We start from the raw sequence: 19424 nt of genomic DNA, 5'->3' as shown, positions 1-19424 counted from the left end.
CCTGGTGCTGTCTGTTTTCAATGTTATTTTAAATCTTCGACCCGGCTGAGAAGAGAGAATAGCGAGGGTTATGAGGATCTTTGATGCTGCCTGCTTTACTGATGCAATGGGAAGTGCAGTCACAGTCCAGGGAGGGGAGTCTGGTTTCTGTCATGTCCTCAGCGGTGCCCACAGTTTCCTGCAGTTCCTTGCAGTCAAGGGTAGAGCGGTAGCCTTATGAAGGCGTTATGTATCCGGATGGGATACTTTCTATGGTGCTTTGATAAGGTTTGGGGAGGGGCAATGTGCCTAAGCCAAATTTATTGTTGTTTGATCTAGGTTTGTCATTTTAGGATATTTTTCTATCGTATTATTCAGTCCCCATGTATTGCTGAATGACCACCAGTGACTGTCCTTGATCCCGCACCCACATGGTTCCATCTCTTTCACTCACATCTTGTGCAACCTCTCTCCAGCCCGTGTGAACCCACCTCGATGATATACAATACATCAATAAAGTTTCCTGTAACATTTGACTTCATTGTGAAGTATTATCTTGCACCTCCTATCTCATTGAGATTTCCAGGAATCGGTTTTTGTTAGCTAGAACGACGAGGTTTAACTTAATGCAGCACCTGGTAAGGTAAGAGTTACAAGCTATGATCCTAGGGTATGACAGAGAAGATTCCAGCATGTACAGAGCAGTAGTTGGTAGGCAGGAGACAAAGAGTGGGAATAAAGTGAGCCATTACTGTTCGGCTGCCGGTGACTAGAGGTTCCACAGGGGTCTGTGACGGGACCCATTTTTTTACCTTATATGTCGATGATTTGGATGCTGGAATTGATGGTTGTTGCAATGATTGCAGAGGATATGAAGGATGGCGGAAGGGCAGGTAGTTTTCTGGAGAAGGATTTAGGACAGATTAGGAGGACACACAAAGATGTGGCAAATGAAATAAAGTTTCGGGAAGGGTTTGGGCATTTACTTTGGTAGAAGAAATGAAATGGTTTACTATTTTTTTAATGGACAGAAAATACAAATAACTGAGACGCAAAGGGACTTGGGAGATATTGTACAGGATTCCATAAAGGTTAATTTGCAGATTGGGTCTGTGGTCAGGAAGGCAAATACAATGTTAACATTCATTTCAAGAGGACTAGAATATAAAAGCAATAATGTAATGTTGAGATTTCATAAAGCACTGGTGAGGCCTCACGTAGAATATTTTGAACAGTTCTGGACCGCGTATCTTTGATCGGATGTGCTGAAACAGGTGATGGTTCAAAGGAAGTTCACGAAAATGGTTCAGGATTCAGCGGCTTGTCAGATACAGAACGTCTGATGACTCTGGGTCAATTAATCACTGGCATTCAGAAGACTGAGCGGTGCCCTGATGGATCATATCAAATGGTGAAAAGCCTTGATAGAGTGGATGTGGAAAGTGCGCTTCCTCTGGTGGAAGAGCTTAATACTAGAAGTCACAGCTTCAGAATAGAGGTGCGCCATTTTAGAACGGAGATGAGCCGGAATCTCTTTAATCAGAGTGGTGAATCTGTGGATTTCCTTGCCGCAGGCAGCTGCGGAGGTCTTTTTTTATGTAGATTTAAAGTAGAGGTAATGGGGTAAGACAGAAGATTGGGGAAAGGCAGAAGATTGGGGCAGAAGAAAAATGTATCAGTCATGATAAAATGGCGGAGCAGACTCGATGGTCCAAATGGCCTAATTCTCCTCCTATAGCTATGGTCTTAAAGGGTAAAAGCAGCCATTACAGTTTTTAGTTTCACCATTACAAAATGGCTACAGCATTAATATTTGTCACAATGAAGCTCACAGCATGTGATGTTGTTTGTTATTTCTTTTTTAGGTTAATTAGCTTAGAAATGTTTCTTGCGTTTGTAGTTTTTTAAAAACATTACCTTGGAATGATTTGTGTTTTCTGGGAAATGGACTTACGTAAAACGCTTAGTTAAGATTTATTCCCCTACAGCGCAGAAACAGTCCTTTCAGCCCATCTAGTCCGTCACATTCTCTGCCTGGACTCATCCACCTGCATGCAAACCACAGCCTCAACACTTCTCTCAACGATGTACCCACGGAAACTTCTCTGAAACACTGCAATTGAACCCGCATCTACCAGTTCCGCTGGGAGCTGCTTCCACATTCGCCCTTCCCTCTGAGTGAAATAGTTCCCGCTCTGACTCCCCTTAAATATTTCACTTGTCACCCTAAATTACCTAAATTGTCACCTTACCAAAACTAAGGGGCAAGTACCTAAATGCATTCCAAAGAACCATAGAAAATTACAGCACAGAAACAGGCCTTTTGGCCCTTCTTGGCTGTGCCGAATGATTTTTCTGCCTAGTCCCACTGACCTGCACCTGGGCCATACCCTTCCAAACCCCTCTCATCCATATACCTGTCCAAGTTTTTCTTAAATATCAAAAGTGAGCCCGCATTCACCACTTCATCTGGCAGTTCATTCCACATTCCCACTCCTCTCTGCGTGATCCCTTTAAACTTTTCCCCCTTCACCCTTAACCCATGACCTCGGGTTTTTTTCTCCCCTGACCTCAATGGAAAAAGCCTGCTTGCATTCATTCTATCTATACCGTTCATAATTTCATACACCTCTATCAAATCACCCCTCATTCTCCTACGCTCCAAGGAATAAAGTCCTAACCTATTCAACCTTTCTCTATAACTCAGTTTCTCAAGTCCTGGCAACATCCTTGTAAACCGTCTCTGCACTGTTACAAACTTATTAATATCCTTCCTGTAATTAGGTGACCAAAACTGCACACAATACTCCAAATTCGGTCTCACGAATGTCTTATACAACCTCACCACTACATTCCATCTCTTTTACTCTATACTTTGATTTATAAAGGCCAATGTAACAAAAGCTCTCTTTACAACCCTATCTACTTGTGACACCACTTTTAGGGAATTATGTATATGTATTCCCAGATCCCTCTGTTCTACTGCACTCCTTAGTGTCCTACCATTTACCTTGTATGTTCTACCTTGGTTTGATCTTCTGAAGAGCAACACCTCACACCTGTCCGCATTAAACTCCAGCTACCATTTTTCTACCCATTCCTCCTTCAACCTATATTCACCCTATATCCAGCCTGTATCCCACCACCTCAATGATATATATCAACCACTTTGTTCAACCTCTGTCCTGTCTGTATCGAACCACCTTAATGATATATATCAACCATCTTGTTCAACCTCTGTCCAGTCTGTATCCCATCACCTCAATGATATATATCAACCATCTTGTTCAACCTCTGTCCAGTCTGTATCCCATCACCTCAATGAGATATATATCGACAATCCTGTTCAAACTCTGCCCAACTTGTATCCAATCCCTCAGTGCTATATAACAACACTCATATTCACCCTCTGTCCAGTCGTATCCCATGAACTCACTGATATATCTGCAATATTTATTCTAACATTTGTTTTCGCTGTGAATTACTTTCTTCCTCCTTTTCCCTCACGGAGTCTTCCAAGAATTTTTTGTTTTGTTTTTTTCTCTCTCCAGAAACACCAGAAGCTTAATTGCATGCAGCTTGAAGCAGGGCTAAATTAGCCATTACAATTTTTGTCTCACAATTATAAATTGGCTGTAGAGTTGATCCTTGTCACAATGAAACTCACAGCTGTGATTTGAGTTTGATATTTCCCTTTTCGTTTATTTTCAGTTCTTCAACTTTTTAGTTTTTTTTTCCATTTGTGGCTTCTTAAGACATTACTCTGAAATGTTTTAATTCTTCTGGGAAATGGACTTGCATGGAACGCTCAGTTTAGATTCATTCTCCTATAGCACAAAAGCAGGCCTTTCAGCCCATCTAATCCATGCCATTCCTTGATTGGCCCCATCCACCTGCACCTAGACTATTCGCTTCCAGAACTCTTTCATCCAGGTACTGTACATATAAACAACTGCTCTTAAATGCTGCAATTCAACCTGCAGTTACCACCTCTGCTGGGAGATGGTTCAATACACCCCTCGGTTAATCAGAGGGTGCATGATATTAAAAAGTGTAGGAACCCCAGCTGGGATCTCCGCTGACTTTCCTATGCACCATTTAATTAAGTTCAAATCTGTTCATCTTACCCCTGCCATCTTTTCTTTAAATACCAGCCACATCCGTGTAATTTTCCCTGGATTCTTTCACGATTATTCAGATCTTGCCTTCAAGAAGCTGATGAGCAGTCCACACAATTCAGCGAATCTAGATTCACAGTGTCATCTACAACTTTAGCGTTAACATCCCAATTCCCCTGACCATCCCCTGATTTATTAAGACTAATATTCCCGGAGCTCTCTTTAAATTGCCATCGAACTCTAGTCCCACTTTCTGGGGATTCTGGATCAGTATTCCCATGTCAATTTATTTTGTTCCACAGCGCAGACCTTTCCCATTCACTGTGTATGTCATGTCCTGGTTTCCCCTGTCAAACTGCAACAGCCCACCGTTGTCCGCATTAAATGCCCTCTTCTAGATTTAGCCCAACTTCCCAGCTGGTCCGGAGCACTGAGCAACTTCAGTAGCGTTTCTCACTGTCTCCTACATCCCCATCTCGGTATAATCCATAGATTTACCGGTCCAGCTTGGTACTTTTCCTCTTTCATCTAAATCATTAATATTAATACTAAGGAGCCCGTCCCTTTCCCTGCAGCACCCCGCAGGTCACTTGTCTCTATTCAGCCGAGATGGACAATAATCTGCAAGCATTCTCTGGCTTCTACCCATGATTCATCCTGAATTCTACGCACCTTACTGTTTTTGGATCAGCCTCCCATGCAGAATGTTATTAAACACCTTGTTAACGTCAATATCGGCAAAGACCCCCACATTCACTTCATCAAGCTTCTTGATAATTTCCTCAAAAACGTCTATAATCAGATTAGATAAGGCCTGCCAGGTTGACTAATCCTTTCTATCGAAATCTTACATATCTCATTCCTTGTGATCCCTTCCAATAACTTACCCAGGCCTGATGTCAGTTTCCCTTCATATGTACCGAACCTTCCCAACACAAATGAGAACATTATGGCTCTCCTCTGGTCGGCTGGCACATCATCTGTAGCTATGACCATTTTATATGTCTCTGCCAGCATTCGCGCAGTTTCAACACTAGAGTCCCAAATGCTTCCAGGGAATATGTTGTCAAGCCCTGAGATTTATCCATCCCAATTCAGCTCCACAGAGCAAGCACCTGTTCTGTAAACTGGATACAATCCATAACTTGACTAATGTTTCCTCATTTCTTTCGTCTCTATATCTGTATCCCTAGTATATGTACACCCAGGGAAATCATTGAAGATCTCCCCCATTTCTTTTGGCTCCATGCATACATGAGCAGGCTGATCTTCAGAAGTTCGTTTGTCCAGTTAATGGGGCTATAAGGATACAACAGGTTTTCTCAAATAAATATACTGCCATCAAATAGTTTGTTACTTGTGGAAATGTACTCATTACAGTAGTTGTTTATAATTATGATTTCTGGAATGAAATGTTTAATGTATGTGGAGCATTTACTGTCCCTGGGCCTGCTCTCAAAGGGATGATGGGGCACGCTAGCAGGGGGAAATTCATTGAAACATAGCAAATATTGGTGACTCCATAGAGTGGACGGATAAAGATGTTTTCATCAGGAGAGGTGTCTTGGAACAGGGAACAAAACCTCGCGAATCACTGAGTTGTATCTACAAATCTTCTCCTCCATAATTCTATCCAGTAGTAGGGTCAGAATCTGGCCTGTATATTCAACTGTACTTCTACGTTTTTCGAAGCTACAACTAATTGTTTAAACATTTTTAGTCGCTTAACTAAGCAAAGAAGGAAACTTCATGAATATCACCACAACGCAGTGTCATGTAGTTTGTAAATAACAGATAACCGACTTTTAAAGCAGAATGACCGTATTTAATGACCAGCTTCAGCACTGCTGAAAGTACTGTGGAGAAGGAGCTGACAGCAGATCTACTGGTATATCAGTTTGAACATTAAAACATTGCTGAGTGTTCAGTTTTCATTGTGGTCATAAAGAAACTCACAGCATGTGAGTTTGAGACTGTTACTTCCTTTTTCATTTACTTCTGGTGGGCCTCTTGCTCAGTTACCAGGGTAACAGCCCACCAGAACTTCAAGGAGGGTTGAAAGTTTTATCGCACTGTAATCACTGTGGATACACAGTAGCCTCAGAAATAGGTGTGGATCCCAGGATGCTTTGAGCATTTACTGTATGGAATATATGATGCCTGTGTTGGAATGAAGAGATGAGTAATGAATGTTGGGATTGCATTTATGGAAATCCTTTCAGGCTGTCACGAACATCTTGCAATCAGTCAATATTTTTGTATCGGTAGAAAAGGCAAATCTTCTCCCTCCACTCAACAATAAAATAATCAAGAAGTGGTTTTCAGTTTACCTGCGGAGACTAGCTGAAATATATCCGTGTCCGCGCTGTGACCCAAGGCCCAGGATCCAACCCCGATTCCCGTCCAGACAAAGCTGCCACTGGTTACTGAGATTTATCCATCACAATTCAGCTCAACAGAGCAAGTACCTGTTCTGTAAACTGGATGCAATCCAACACCTGGCGAACGTTTCCTCATTTCTATCATCTCTATAGCTGTCTCCCGAATACATGCACGCCCAGATAAATCATTGAAGATCCCCCCCATTTCTTTTGGCTCCATGCACACATGAGCAGGCTGATCTTCAGAAGTTCGTTTGTCCAGTTAATGGGGCTGTAAGGAAACAACAGGTGTTCTCAAATAAATATACTGCCACCAAATAGTTTGTTACTCATGGAAATGTGCTCATTACAGTAGTTGTTTATAATAATGATTTCTGGAATGAAAAGCTTAATGTATGTGAAGCATTTACTGTCCCTGGGCCTGCTCTCAAAGGGATGATGGGGCACGCAAGGAGGGGGAAATTCACTGAAACGTAGCAAATACTGATGACTCCATAGAGTGGACGGATGAAGATGTTTTCATCAGGAGAGATGTCTTGGAACAGATAACAAAACCTCACAAATCACTGAGTTGTATCTACAAATCTTCTCCTCCATAATTCTATCCAGCAGTGCGGTCAGAATGTTGCCTGTACTGTCAACTCTACTTTTACGTCATTCGAAGCTACAAAAATTTGTTAGAATTTTTAATCGCTTAACTAAGCAAAAAAGGAAACTTCATGAATATCACCACAATGTGTTGTGTGATATATTTTGCAAATAACAGATAACCGACTTTTGAAGCAGACTGACCGTATTTAATGTCCAGCTTCAACACTGCTGAAAGTGCTGTGCAGAAGGAGCTGACAGCAGATTTACTGGTATTTCAGTTTCAACATTAAAACATTGTTGAGTGTTCAGTTTTCATTGGGGCATAAAGAAATTCACAGCATGTGAGTTTGCTTCCTTTTTCCTTTACTTGTGCTGGGCCTCTTCCTCAGTCACCAGGGTAACAGAGCACCAGAACTTCAAGAAGGGAAGATTTTATCCAACTGTAGTCACTGTGGAGACAGAGTGGCCTTAGGAACCAGTGTGGATTCCAGGATGCTTTGAGCATTTACTGTATGGAAATAAGGCGGCTAACTTAACTGTTCGAGGTCTCACTCAACAATAAAATAATCACCAAGTATGCTCAGTTTAGATTAGCTGAAATGTATCCGCGTCCGCGTTGTGACCCAAGGCCTGGAATTCAACCCCGATTCCCGTCCAGACAAAGCTTCCTCTATGTTACTATTCCGTCATGGGTTGGTTCAGGCGTGTTAGATTTGAACTGGGAATAGCTGAGACACTGCAGCACGTTACTGGGCAGTAAAAAGTCCTGGGCCATGGGTTATAAGGCTAGGATGGGGAGACCAGGAATATAGTATTTGCAGTGTTTGGGCTTCACCCGACCCCATTGCTTCAACAGATGGGACTGGCCTTTCCTCCTTCTGGAGGTCGTTTGGAATCAGTGAAGAAAATGATCTGTCTTTCCTCTCACAGTGAGAGGCTGTGAGTTAATGGGCTGCTCCGTGTTTACCACTGAACATGGTCTGGGGTTTAGTGTTCAATCCGTGTTTGGAAAGTCCCTCTCACTGTTCCCTGTCTCTCAGCTAGTGGCAGTCAAATAGAAACTCCAGAAGGAGAAGCTGAAGACAGACGTATCGATATTACAGAGGTACCAGCATTGCAGTGGTGAACAGGGAATTACAGAGGCAGTTGAGGGGAATTGGCCAGAATTGATTGGAAACAATGGGATGGCAGCAGAGCAGCAATTTGTGGGAAGTAGTTCGATTGGTAAAGTTGTAAAAACAAACAGAAGACAACAAAAAGTCATAAGAAAGGTAAAGGTGAAATACTACAGAAAACGAGCCAATAATATTAAAGATGTTACTAAACATTTCTTCAGATATATGAAGTGTAAAAGAGAGGCTCGACTGGATATCAGAAAGCTGGAAAACGACACTGGGGAGGTAGTAAAGGGGGTGGGGCAGTAATGGCGGCAGAACTGAAGATATATTTTACACCAGTCTTCATAGAGGAAGACACTAGCAGTGTATTGGAAGTTCCGGGTGTCAGGGGGCATGAAGTGTGTGAAGTTAGCACATTTCGAGAGAGAGATTTCTTGGGAAACTGAAAGGTCTGAAGTTAGATATGTCACCTGGGCTAGATGGCATGTACCCCAGAGTTCTAAAAGCGGTGGCTGAATAGATCGTGAGACATTAATAATGTTCTTTCAAGAATCACTCGCTTCTGTAATGGTTCCGGAAGTCTTAAAATTTGCAAATGTCACTTCACTCTTCAAGAAAGGAATGGGGCAGAAGGGAGCCCATATGTCAGTTTGTTTGACCTCAGTATTTAGGACGATATAGAAGTTGATTATTAAGGATGTGTTCTCAGGGTACTTTGAGATCCATCAGAAAATAGGACGTAGCCTTGCCTGATAAATCTAATGGGGCATTATTTGAAGAAATAACAAGCATGATAGACAAAGGAGAATCTGTTGATGCTGCACATTTGGATTTTCAGAAGGTCTTTGTTACGCTGCCACACATAAGGTTGCTTAACAAGCTACGAGATCATGGCGTTACCAGACAGATTCTGAAATGGATAAAGCAGTGTTTGATTGGAAACCACTTCCAGTAACTAGTGATACTCCACAGGAGTCTGCTTTGGGATCGATTCTCTTACGTCATATGTTAATGATTTGGAGAATGGTATTAATGACTTTGTTGCAATGTTTGCAGGTGGTATGAAGATAGTTCGAGGAGCATGTGGTTTTGAGGATTTAGAAATGCTACAGAAGGACATAGAATAATTAGGAAACTGGGCAATGAAATGGAATACAGTGTCGAGAAGTGTATGGTCATGCACTTTGGTAGACAAAATGGAAGTGTTAAATTTTTTCAAGATAGAAAAGAAAACTGAGGTGCAAAGGCACTTGGGGATCCTTGTGTAGGATTCTCTAAAGTTTAATTTGCAGGTTAAGTCTGAGGTGGGGAAGTCAAATGCGATGTTAGCATTCATCTCAAGAGGAATAGAATATAAAAGCAGGGATGTAATGTTGAAACTTCATAAAGCACCGCTGAGGCCGCACTTGGAGTGTTTTGAGCAGGTTTGGGCCTCTTAACTTCGAAAGGAATGTGTTTTACCTATATAGGTTTCAAAGGTTGTTCACGGAAGTGATTCAATGATTGAATGGTTTGTCATATGACCCGCGTTTGATGCCTCTGGGCCAGTATTCACTAGAATTCAGAAGCATGAGGGGTGACCTTATTGAAGCCTGACGAATGGTGAAAATAACTTTGATAGAGATGCTATGGAGATGATGGTTCCTCTGGTGGGATAGTCTACAAGCAGATGACCGTACCTCAGAATAGAGGGGCGCCCTATTAGAACGGGGTGAGCAGGAATTTATTTTACCATGGAATGTTGAATCTGTGGAAATTTAGCTTTTGCCACAGGCAGCTGTGGTGGCCAAATCTTTGTGTATATTTAAGAGAGAGGTTGATATATTCCTGATTGGTCAGAGCATGAATGGATATGGCGAAAATGCAGGAGACTGGGAATGAGAGCAAACTTGGATCGGACATGATGAAATTGTGGACTAGACTCGGTGGGTCAAATGGCCTAATTCTGCTCCTATATCGTATGGTCGAGTGGAGCTGGAACATAACATAGAACTTAGAACATAGAATTGGAACATCATAGGAACACGCTCTTTGGGATCAAACCTGGAATCATTTTCCTGAGCCGCCTTTTAATCCTCTCCTTTGTTAACGCATCTTTTCATATGTTAGGGGCCCAAACGTGCTAAGAATGCTCTAAGTGTTGCCTCATCAGGACTTTATAAATTCTCAACAGTACATCCTTTCTTTTATATTACAGTCCTCTTGAAATGAATCTAAAGATCGCATTTGCCTTCTTCACCACCGAATTATCCTGAACACTAACCTGCAGGAAAACTACACAAGTACTCCCAAGTCTCTTTGCACCCTTTGCAAATAATTTTTGGCCCAATTTGTCCATTATCTACACACAATTAAAATCTGCTTATTATTCTCCTGTAACTAGGTGCAATGAAAATCCTGTTGAGCATGCTATCCATACAGATCAATAGAAAAAACAGTAAATTGAGGTGATATCAGATAAACAATAACAGAGCGTAGCAATGCATTATTGTTTCACAGAAACAGCAGGGCAGGTAGACAAATGGCGCAAGGACATAACAAGTTATATTGTGAGGTTAAAGTCCACCTTATCTTGCTGGTGACCGTTCATTTTGCTTATAACAGCAGAATGGATGCCGTCCTTAAGTCTGTTTGTAGTGTTTTCAATTTCCTTTCTATATTCTACCCAAGTAGGATTCCAGGCTGTCCAGCGTTGTAAGGTAACTCTGTGCCTGCTTTACCGATCACACAGGAAGTATAGGCACAGTCCATGGTGGGCAGACAGGTTTCCGTGATGTCCTCAGCTGTCCACAGCTCTCTGCAGTTCCTTGCAGTCATGAGCAAAACAGTAGCCGTACGAACGTGTGCAGTACCCTGATGGGATACTCTCTATGGTAGATTGATGAAAAATAGTGAGGGACAGAGGTCACAATTCAAAGTTCCTGTTGTTTGCTCCATCTTTATCATTTGAGAATCGTTTTATTCATAAGTAATTTATATCCGCATATTGCCGGAGGACCATCTGTGATTGTCATTGATCCTTTCTCCAACGAAGTTCCATCAGTTTACTCCATGACGATTTTGTTCAACATCTTTCCAGTCTGTATCCCACCAACTCATTGATATATATATCAACCATCATATTCAACCTCTCTCCAATCCGCATCCCTCCACCTCAAGGAGAAAGATAAACCATCTTGTTCAACCTCTGTACAGTCTGGTTCCCTCCACCTCAATGATATATATCAAATATCTTGTCCAACCTCTGTCCAGTCTGTATCCCACCACCTCTATGATATATATCAACCATCTTGTTCAACCTCTGTCCAGTCTTTATCCCTCCACCTCAATGATATATATCAACCATCTTGTTCAACCTCTGTCCAGTCTGTATCCCACCACCTCAATGATATATACCAACCATCTTGTTCAACCTCTGTCCAGTCTGCATCCCATCACCTCAGTGGTATATATCAAACATCTTGTTCAACCTCTGTACAGCCTGCATCCTACTAACACAATGATATACATCAACCATCTTGTTCAATCTTTGTCCAGTCTGTATCCCTCCACCTCAATGATATATATCAATCATCTTGTTCAATCTCTGTACAGTCTGATTCCCTGCACCTCAATGGTATATATGAACCATCTTGTTCAACCTCTGTCCAGTCTGTATCCCACCACCTCAATGATATATATCAACCATCATGTTCAACCTCTGTCCTGCCTGCATCCCATTACCTCAATGATATATATCAACCATCTTGTTCAATCTCTGTCCAGTCTGTATCCCACCAACTCAATGATATATATCAACCATCCTGTTCAACCTCTGCCCAGACTGTAACCCAACAGCTCAGTTGTTATTTACCCTTTCGGTTCCTTATCTCTGGAGTGTCCCTTGCATTTGTAGCTTGTTAATGCAGCTAACTGTTGGGTCAATTTTAAGCAATTCTAGATCTGTATTCCCATGTAAGTTCACTCTGTCACATACCACAGATCATTGCCATTACCTCTGCAAATCATACCGCAGTGTATCTTGCAAAATAGCAACAGCTCGCTGTTGTTTACATTAAATTCCCTCTGCTGGTTTGTAACCTGACTTCCCAGCTGGTCCAGAGAACAATGCACCTTTGGTAGCCTTTCTCACTGCCTGCTACATCCCATCTCGGCATATTTCACAAATTTGCTGCTTTAGTTTGCCAGATTTTCATCTGTTATCGCAAACATTAACGTTAGTACCAAGCACCCAGTCGCTGTCCTTGCAGCACCTTGCGAGTCTCATGCCTACATTCAGAGAGGCAACCATCTGCCAGCACTCTCCGTGTTCTCCACTTGCTTCCACCTGAATCTTATTTACCTTTCCCTTTTGGACCAGCCTCCTATGCAGAATAATTTGATTAGACATGAACTCCCAGTCTGACTATCCCTCATCAAGCCCAGTATTTCGAAAACTATGAATTCCATTTCTTAAAATACCTTCCAAGGACATACCCAAGACTGGCGTCAGGATCACGTGCCTATAGTATCCCTTCTTATTTTTCTAGCCTTTCTAACACAAATGAGCAAAACCAGCTATCCTCCCATCCTCTGGCATATCATCTATACCTCTGTGCATTTCATATGTATCTGACAGTGTTCAGCAGTTTGTGCACTGGCCTTCCACAATGTCCGAGGGAACACCTTGTCAGGCCCGGGATATTTATCCATTCTAATTCACCAAGCACCTGTTCTGTAATCTGCATACAATCTAAAACAAGACGAACTTTTCCGGATTTCTATAGTCACTGTATCTGTCTCCCAGGTAAATGCAGGCAAACAAAAATTATTGAAGATCTAACCCATCCCTTTCAGTGCCTGGACTAGATAGGACGCTGATCATTTTTGACAGTTAATTTGGCAGTACGAAGTAGTACATGTGTCTCAATAAATTATTCCGACACCAAATTGTCTGTATCCGAGGGAATGTGCTCTTTACTGTTGTTGTTTACAAAGTTCACAAGAGTGATTCTGGAATGAAAAGTTTTATGTATGAGGAGCATTTGGTGTTTCTGGGCCTGTTCGCAATGGAGGGGTGGTGACTCCGGGAAAAGGAACCTCAATGAAATCCTGAGGTCTGGATAGAGTGGATAGGCACAAGATGTATTTAGCAGTAGGGGAGTCTAGTAACTGAGGTTACAAGCTCAATCTATTCAATTTTATCTGGGGACCTGCTCTTCCATCATTCTGTCCAGTAACAGGATCTGAATTGAACCAGTATCAATGCCTAGAGTTGATTATAGATATAAGCTATTGGCAGCCACAAGAACATGATGGAATTTTAACCACTTAATTGAACAAAGAAGTAAACTTTGTTTATCACCACAATGTATTGTGTGATATATTTTTAAGTATCCCATAGTTGTCATTTGAAGCAGATAGGCCACATCCAACAACGTGTTTTGATTTTTGACCAGCTTCTGCTCTGCTGGAAGTTCTGTAGAGATGGATATACCAGCAGAATTACTGGATTCACCTTGGAACAGGGTTCAAACAGCAACTGGAATTTTAGCTTCCCCATTCCAAAACGACTGAGAGCTCAGTATTCATCTTTGTCATCTTTGTCACAATTAAACTCAAAGTATGTGAGGTTGTTCCTTATTTCCTATTTTCAGTTAGTTCTGCTGAGCCACTTCCTCCATCACCAGGGTAACAGCCCAGCAGAGCTGCAGAGTGTTGAACATATTTATCGCTCTCTGGTCACCGCCCCTCAGTGGCCTCAGGAGCCAGTGTGGATGCCAGGATGCCTTGAGCATTTACTACATGGAATATATGATGTTTATGTTGGAATAAAGAGATAACGAATAAATGTATGTATTTATTTATGCAAATCTCTTCAGGATGCCACAAACATCTTGCAGTTAGCCAATATCTGTGCATCAAAAAGACAAAAACCTGTCCTGAGTTTCCAGTGATTTATTTTCACTTTTATATTAAAAGCATTTACTTGTAGTTTCACTGTGAGAGAAGTGGCGGCGAATTGCACTGATCCTGGTCCCGCTCCGCAATACGATAATAAACAGAAGCGCTCAAATTACCTGCTGGAGACAAGTTAAATATATATTCCCACCCACTGGCGACCCATGGCCCGGGTTCCCCGCCCAGTTACAGCGTCATCAAGTTCTAGTTCGATTATGGGATGGAGCGGAGTGTTAATTTTAGAACTTTGATTAGACCAGACACTGCTGAACATTACCAAAAGGAAAGAGTCCTGGAAGTGTTGGTGCTTGGGCTATAATCCTGCGATGGGACTCCAGGATTACGGAACTGGCAGTCTTCTCCTGAGAGATATTACAACTAAACATATCTTTACCTTCCTCGCTCGCAGCCTGCCTTCTTCTTTCAACAGGGATCAGTCTCTCAACAATTCCCTTGTTCATTCATCCCTCCTCACTGATCTCCCTCTGACAATTTATCCCTGCAAGCGGCCTAAGCGCTACACCTACCCGTACACCACCTCCCTCACCTCTATTCAGACACAAAACAGTCCTTCCAGGTGAGGCAACACTTCACCTGCGAATCTGCTGAGGTCGTTTATTGTATTCCCTGCTCCCGATGCGGCCTCCTTTACATTGGTGAGACCCACCATAAATTGAGAGACCGTTTTGTCAAGAATCTCTGTACCATCTGCCACAAGGGAGACTTCCTAGTGGCCTAAGAATTTAATTCTATTTCCCATTCCGACATCACGACCAATGGCCTCCTCTTGTGCCTAGATGAGACCGCCCTCAGGGTGGAGGAACAACACCTTATATTCCATCTGGTACCCTCCAACTTGATTGTATGAATATTGAATTCTCCTTCCAGTAAACAAATCGCCCCCCACTTCACTCTTCTCCACTCTGAAATTTCATTTCCGCTCACGAGCCTATTACTTCCCCCGGGTCTCCACTTTCCCTTTCTCCTATTGACAACTCTCCGATTCTTTATTCTCCAGCCCTTGACCTGTCCATCACTTGACTTCACCAATCACCTTCCAGCTCCCCTCTTTATCCTCGCCGACATTTTTATTCACTATCTTCCCCCTCCTCCTCAGGAATGAAAAGGCTCATGGTCCAAACTGTCGACTGTTCACTCTTTTCGATACATACTGCCTGGTGTGCTGAGATCCTCCAGAATTTTGTGTGTGTTGCTTTGGATTTCCAGCATTTGCAAGCTTTCTCGTGTTTAAGTGTGGCAATTACCGTAACAATTATTTGTGCTTTGTTGAGATTGTACCTGGAATATGGTGTAAAATCCCGATCCGCATACTAACACGGGTTATACAGACCAAAGAACAAACTGCCGGAGGAACTCAGTGGATCGGGCAGCATCTGTGGAGGGAAATGGACCGTCAACATTTCGGGCCGAGACCCTCCCTCTGGACTGAGAGTGGACGGGAAATAGTCAGAGAAAAGAGGTGAAGGGTGGGGATGGGGCAAGAGCTGGATCCAGGTGAAGGGGGGGGGGGGGGGTGTGGGAAGGTTGAAATAGTGACAGGGGTGGGAGGTGAGTGATTGGGACAACACGGGGCTGCAGAAATGGAATTCAATTCCATGGAGGATTATAAGAAGTTAGAGAGTGTTTGCTTTAGAGATTCACCAGACTGATTCATGGAGGACGATAAAGTCTCAGTGATCGTCTTCACATTAATCGGAGGCCGGCAGATGTATGGACACCAAAGGGATTGAGGATATGAGGATAAGGCAGAAACATGTGGCTGAGATGGGAGAGCAGCCGCCATCTTGTTGATGGTTTGAGGGGCTGAATGGCCACCTCCTCCTGTTTCTCACTTGAAGTTTCAGTGTTCCTGTCCAATGAGGCTCTGGAGGAATGTGAATAGAAATTAGTGTTTATAAACATAGAAGTGATTTCAATGAAACCTGCACAATTCTTCGGGTGGGAATTCAGTGTCGGACCGGGATGAGAATTGATCCAGTAACTCTGAGAACCGGGTGGTGGAGCAATGGGGACGGCGAAGATGCAGAGGGAGAGATTAAAAATGTAGCCTGGCTAAATATGAAATAATATGTAAAATGCGGTTCGTAGATCGGGCAGTGTGTGAGGGGCGAGGAGCAGAGTCACCGGTTCAGGTGGGAAACCCTCCACCCGTCATGTGATCCAGGTTCTCACTCCCATTTCAAACGTAGATCTGCAGCATCTGAGGTTCTCACTTCCGAGGCCCCGCCCCCATTTCACAGTCTCCGGAAGGGCGATGGTTTTCGTTCCGTTCTCTGTAAAACCGGGTTGTCGTCTGGGAGCCGGAGGACCGATCGCTGTCTGCGGGAACAATTGATCAAGTTCTCATCAGTGAGTATTGATAACCGGTCACTAGGGGTGAACGCGACCGACATTTTCCCATCGGCGAGTGATCCCTGGAAACGGGAGCACCTGATGATGGGCAGGGAGTCCTGTTAACATCCTCGAACTGGTGGTCTCGTCCCGCTTCCTGGACACAACCTGTCGTGGTCGGTCCGGGTTATGGGACTTTCACACCGAACCGCCTGAGATGAGCTGCCGCTCAACCCCTGGTGTTCTGGTCCCAGGAGCGGGATGAGGTGGTGATGCAGAGACTGAACCCATCCATTAAGATATACCTGGTGAACTTTACCTCCATCACCCGGCCCGGTATCGGATCCAAACTTCACCTGGATCGACGCCTGGCGTCGATAATATTTTAAATATTTCCAGCACATTGGAAGCAGCTGTTTGGCCTGTTGTGTTCTTGCAGACAAAGGGTTAAACAGAGTAATCGCACCCTCGGGAGACTCCTCCACGTGTATGAGAAGTTCATCTTTCCCCGTTCAGACAGGACAGTGAGATCCAGATCTCTCACGTCCTCTCAGGGGACTGTGAAGTTTATTTCCATCTTCTTTCCATTGCTACGACTTGCCGAAATGCTGACAGTGTTTCCCGATATCTGGCCCTATTAATGCGAGAATTAAGTCTTCTTCATTTATCTGGGTTTCTCGGAAATGTGTACACTCCCTCCGGAATTTCCAAAGGAGCAACCCAGGCTGTCTAATATTCCCACACGATTGGAACGGGGAATCTTTATTTTGTTTTCCATGTACAGAGGTAGAGTGAAAATCGTGTCTCCGGTATTCTCCACACAGATCAATACATTGCAGCAGTACATTGAGGTAAAACAAATCATTCTGGTTACAGAGAAAGTGCAGTGCAGGTAGATATGTGGTGCAAGGTCACATCAATTTAGACTGTGAGGTCAGGAGTCCACTCATCCCGCTGTTTGCTTCTAACAGCAAAATGGACACCGTCCTTGAGTCCGGTGGCATGTTTCTGTTCTATTTTAACTTCGCCCCTATGGAGTATTAGAAGTGAGAATGTTCAGGGTTGTGGGGATCTTTCATTATGTTGGCTGTTTTACTGAGGCAGTGGGAAGAATAGACAGAGTCCATGGGGGGGAGGTTGGTTTCTATTACGTACTCAGCTCTATCACTGTTCTCCACTATTTCATTCAATTAAAGGAAGAGCAGTAGCTATATGAAGATGTGAAGTTTCGGATGTGATACTTTCTGTGGTGAATTGATAAAGTGTATCGAGTAGAAAATGGCATATACCAAAATTCTTATTGTTTGTTCTGGTTTTGTAAAATTGGAATCTGTCATCTACTCGTGCGTACTATTATTTCAGGGTCTGTGTATTGCGGGAGGAACATCAGAGATCGCCCTTCATCCCCTTCCCCCTTCAGGCTCCATCTGCTCATTCCCTGCCGATCTGGTTCAACCTCTGTCCAGCCTCTGTTCCACCAACTCAGTGATATATATCAACCATCTTATCCAATCTTTGTCCAATCTGTATCCAACCAACTCAGTGATATATATCAACCATATTGTTCAACCTCTGTCCAACCTGTATCCCATCAGTATATATCAACCATCTTGTTAATCCTCGGTCCAGTCTGTATCCCACCACCTCAATGATATATATATCAACCATCTTGTTCAACCTCTGCCCAGACTGCTCCCATTGCTGCAATGATATATTTCAGCAATCTCTCTTTCAAATTTTGTCTTCATGTGAAGTTTTGCTTTGCATCTTTTCCAGAATTGTTCTTTTGACAGTTAGGACTACCAGAGGTTTAATTGAACACAGCACGTGGCAGGGTAAAAGCAGCCATTTCAAATTTAGTTTCACCGTTACAAAATGGCTACAGTGTAACCTTTGCCATAATGTAATCCATAGCATCTGAAGTTGAGTTTGTAATTTCATTTTTTCTTTATTTTCGGTGATTTCCTTCCTCTGTTTCCAGGGTAACGGCCCGTCAGAGCTGCAGCAAGTGTTGTAGTTTTTATCGCTCTGTGGTCACCGCCTCTCAGCGTAGAGACAGTGGCCTCGGGAGCAAATGTAACAGAGTGATAGTGGGAGGAAAGGATGCTGTGAGAATTGACTGTATGGGATGTGTTACACCAGGGTCAGAATGAACTGAGAACTAACAAATTGGTTGGGGTGGGGGTGGCATTTACAGTTCAGGGTGGCAATCAGTTTACTATCTGTGCATTAAAATGAAGAGGGAGAAATACTACAGTTGCAGGAAATTTAAAGTGAAGAGCAGAAAATACTGGAAACGCTCAGCAGATCGGCAGCATCTTGGACAGTCTCAGTTCCGGAACTGGGTCTTCCACCATTTGTTCTTTCAGAGATGTAGTCTGATGTACTGAGTTCCCAGCATTTTCTACTTTATAATTTTATATTTTGTTCCTGCTACACTGCAGGAAACATGGCAGCCAGCTGTGCTGGGCAAGATCCCACACAGCAGGAAGATTGTGATCAAATGTGCTCGGTTTAGCTGCTGGGGTCTGGCTGAAGTGTATCCGCATCCTCTATACAGACCGTGGAACCACCCTGAGCACCGGCTCCGGCAGAGGGTCATTTGGCTCCAATTCCACCTTAGTCTGTGAATCGGAAATGGCAGGAACACCACGGAAAATCGCCGGCATCAAATCGTCTTTGTATGGGTGATAATATTGGGCTGGTGATTCTGAAGATATGGAACTGGCAGTATACGGGCTTCAGTCCAGGTTGGTAATTCTGCAGCTGGGATCGGAATTTTCTCAGTCTGCAGTGAAGCTGAAGTCTCGGGATGTTGGACATTGGTTATCGGATAATCACCATCTACATTGCCTAATAGGATATCATATCTGTCAAGTATTTTGGAGAGTATATAAGAGTTAACTGGGGAGTTGGATGAAGTTGGGCAGTGATATTCATCTGAA

The 19424-nt window shown here is 43.1% G+C and overlaps 1 protein-coding gene across 3 annotated transcripts in view; it reads left to right on the top strand.

The window, feature by feature from the left end:
- The window catches only part of LOC140721722 (NACHT, LRR and PYD domains-containing protein 3-like), a 60469-nt gene that overhangs the window by 14199 nt on the left and 26846 nt on the right, over nucleotides 1-19424 (top strand). Inside the window, exon 1 of one of the 3 annotated variants that reach the window (XM_073036511.1) lies at nucleotides 16226-16497. The exons of the other annotated variants lie outside the window; for them this stretch is intronic. The gene's annotated coding sequence lies outside the window, so the exon portion shown is untranslated. Of the gene's footprint in view, nucleotides 1-16225; nucleotides 16498-19424 lie in introns of those variants that run through there. 3 annotated transcript variants of the gene reach the window in all.

The sequence above is a fragment of the Hemitrygon akajei genome, unplaced genomic scaffold (assembly GCF_048418815.1).
Source record: "Hemitrygon akajei unplaced genomic scaffold, sHemAka1.3 Scf000060, whole genome shotgun sequence".
NCBI classification, from domain to species: domain Eukaryota; kingdom Metazoa; phylum Chordata; class Chondrichthyes; order Myliobatiformes; family Dasyatidae; genus Hemitrygon; species Hemitrygon akajei.
This window is presented reverse-complemented; position numbering and strand designations above follow the sequence as displayed.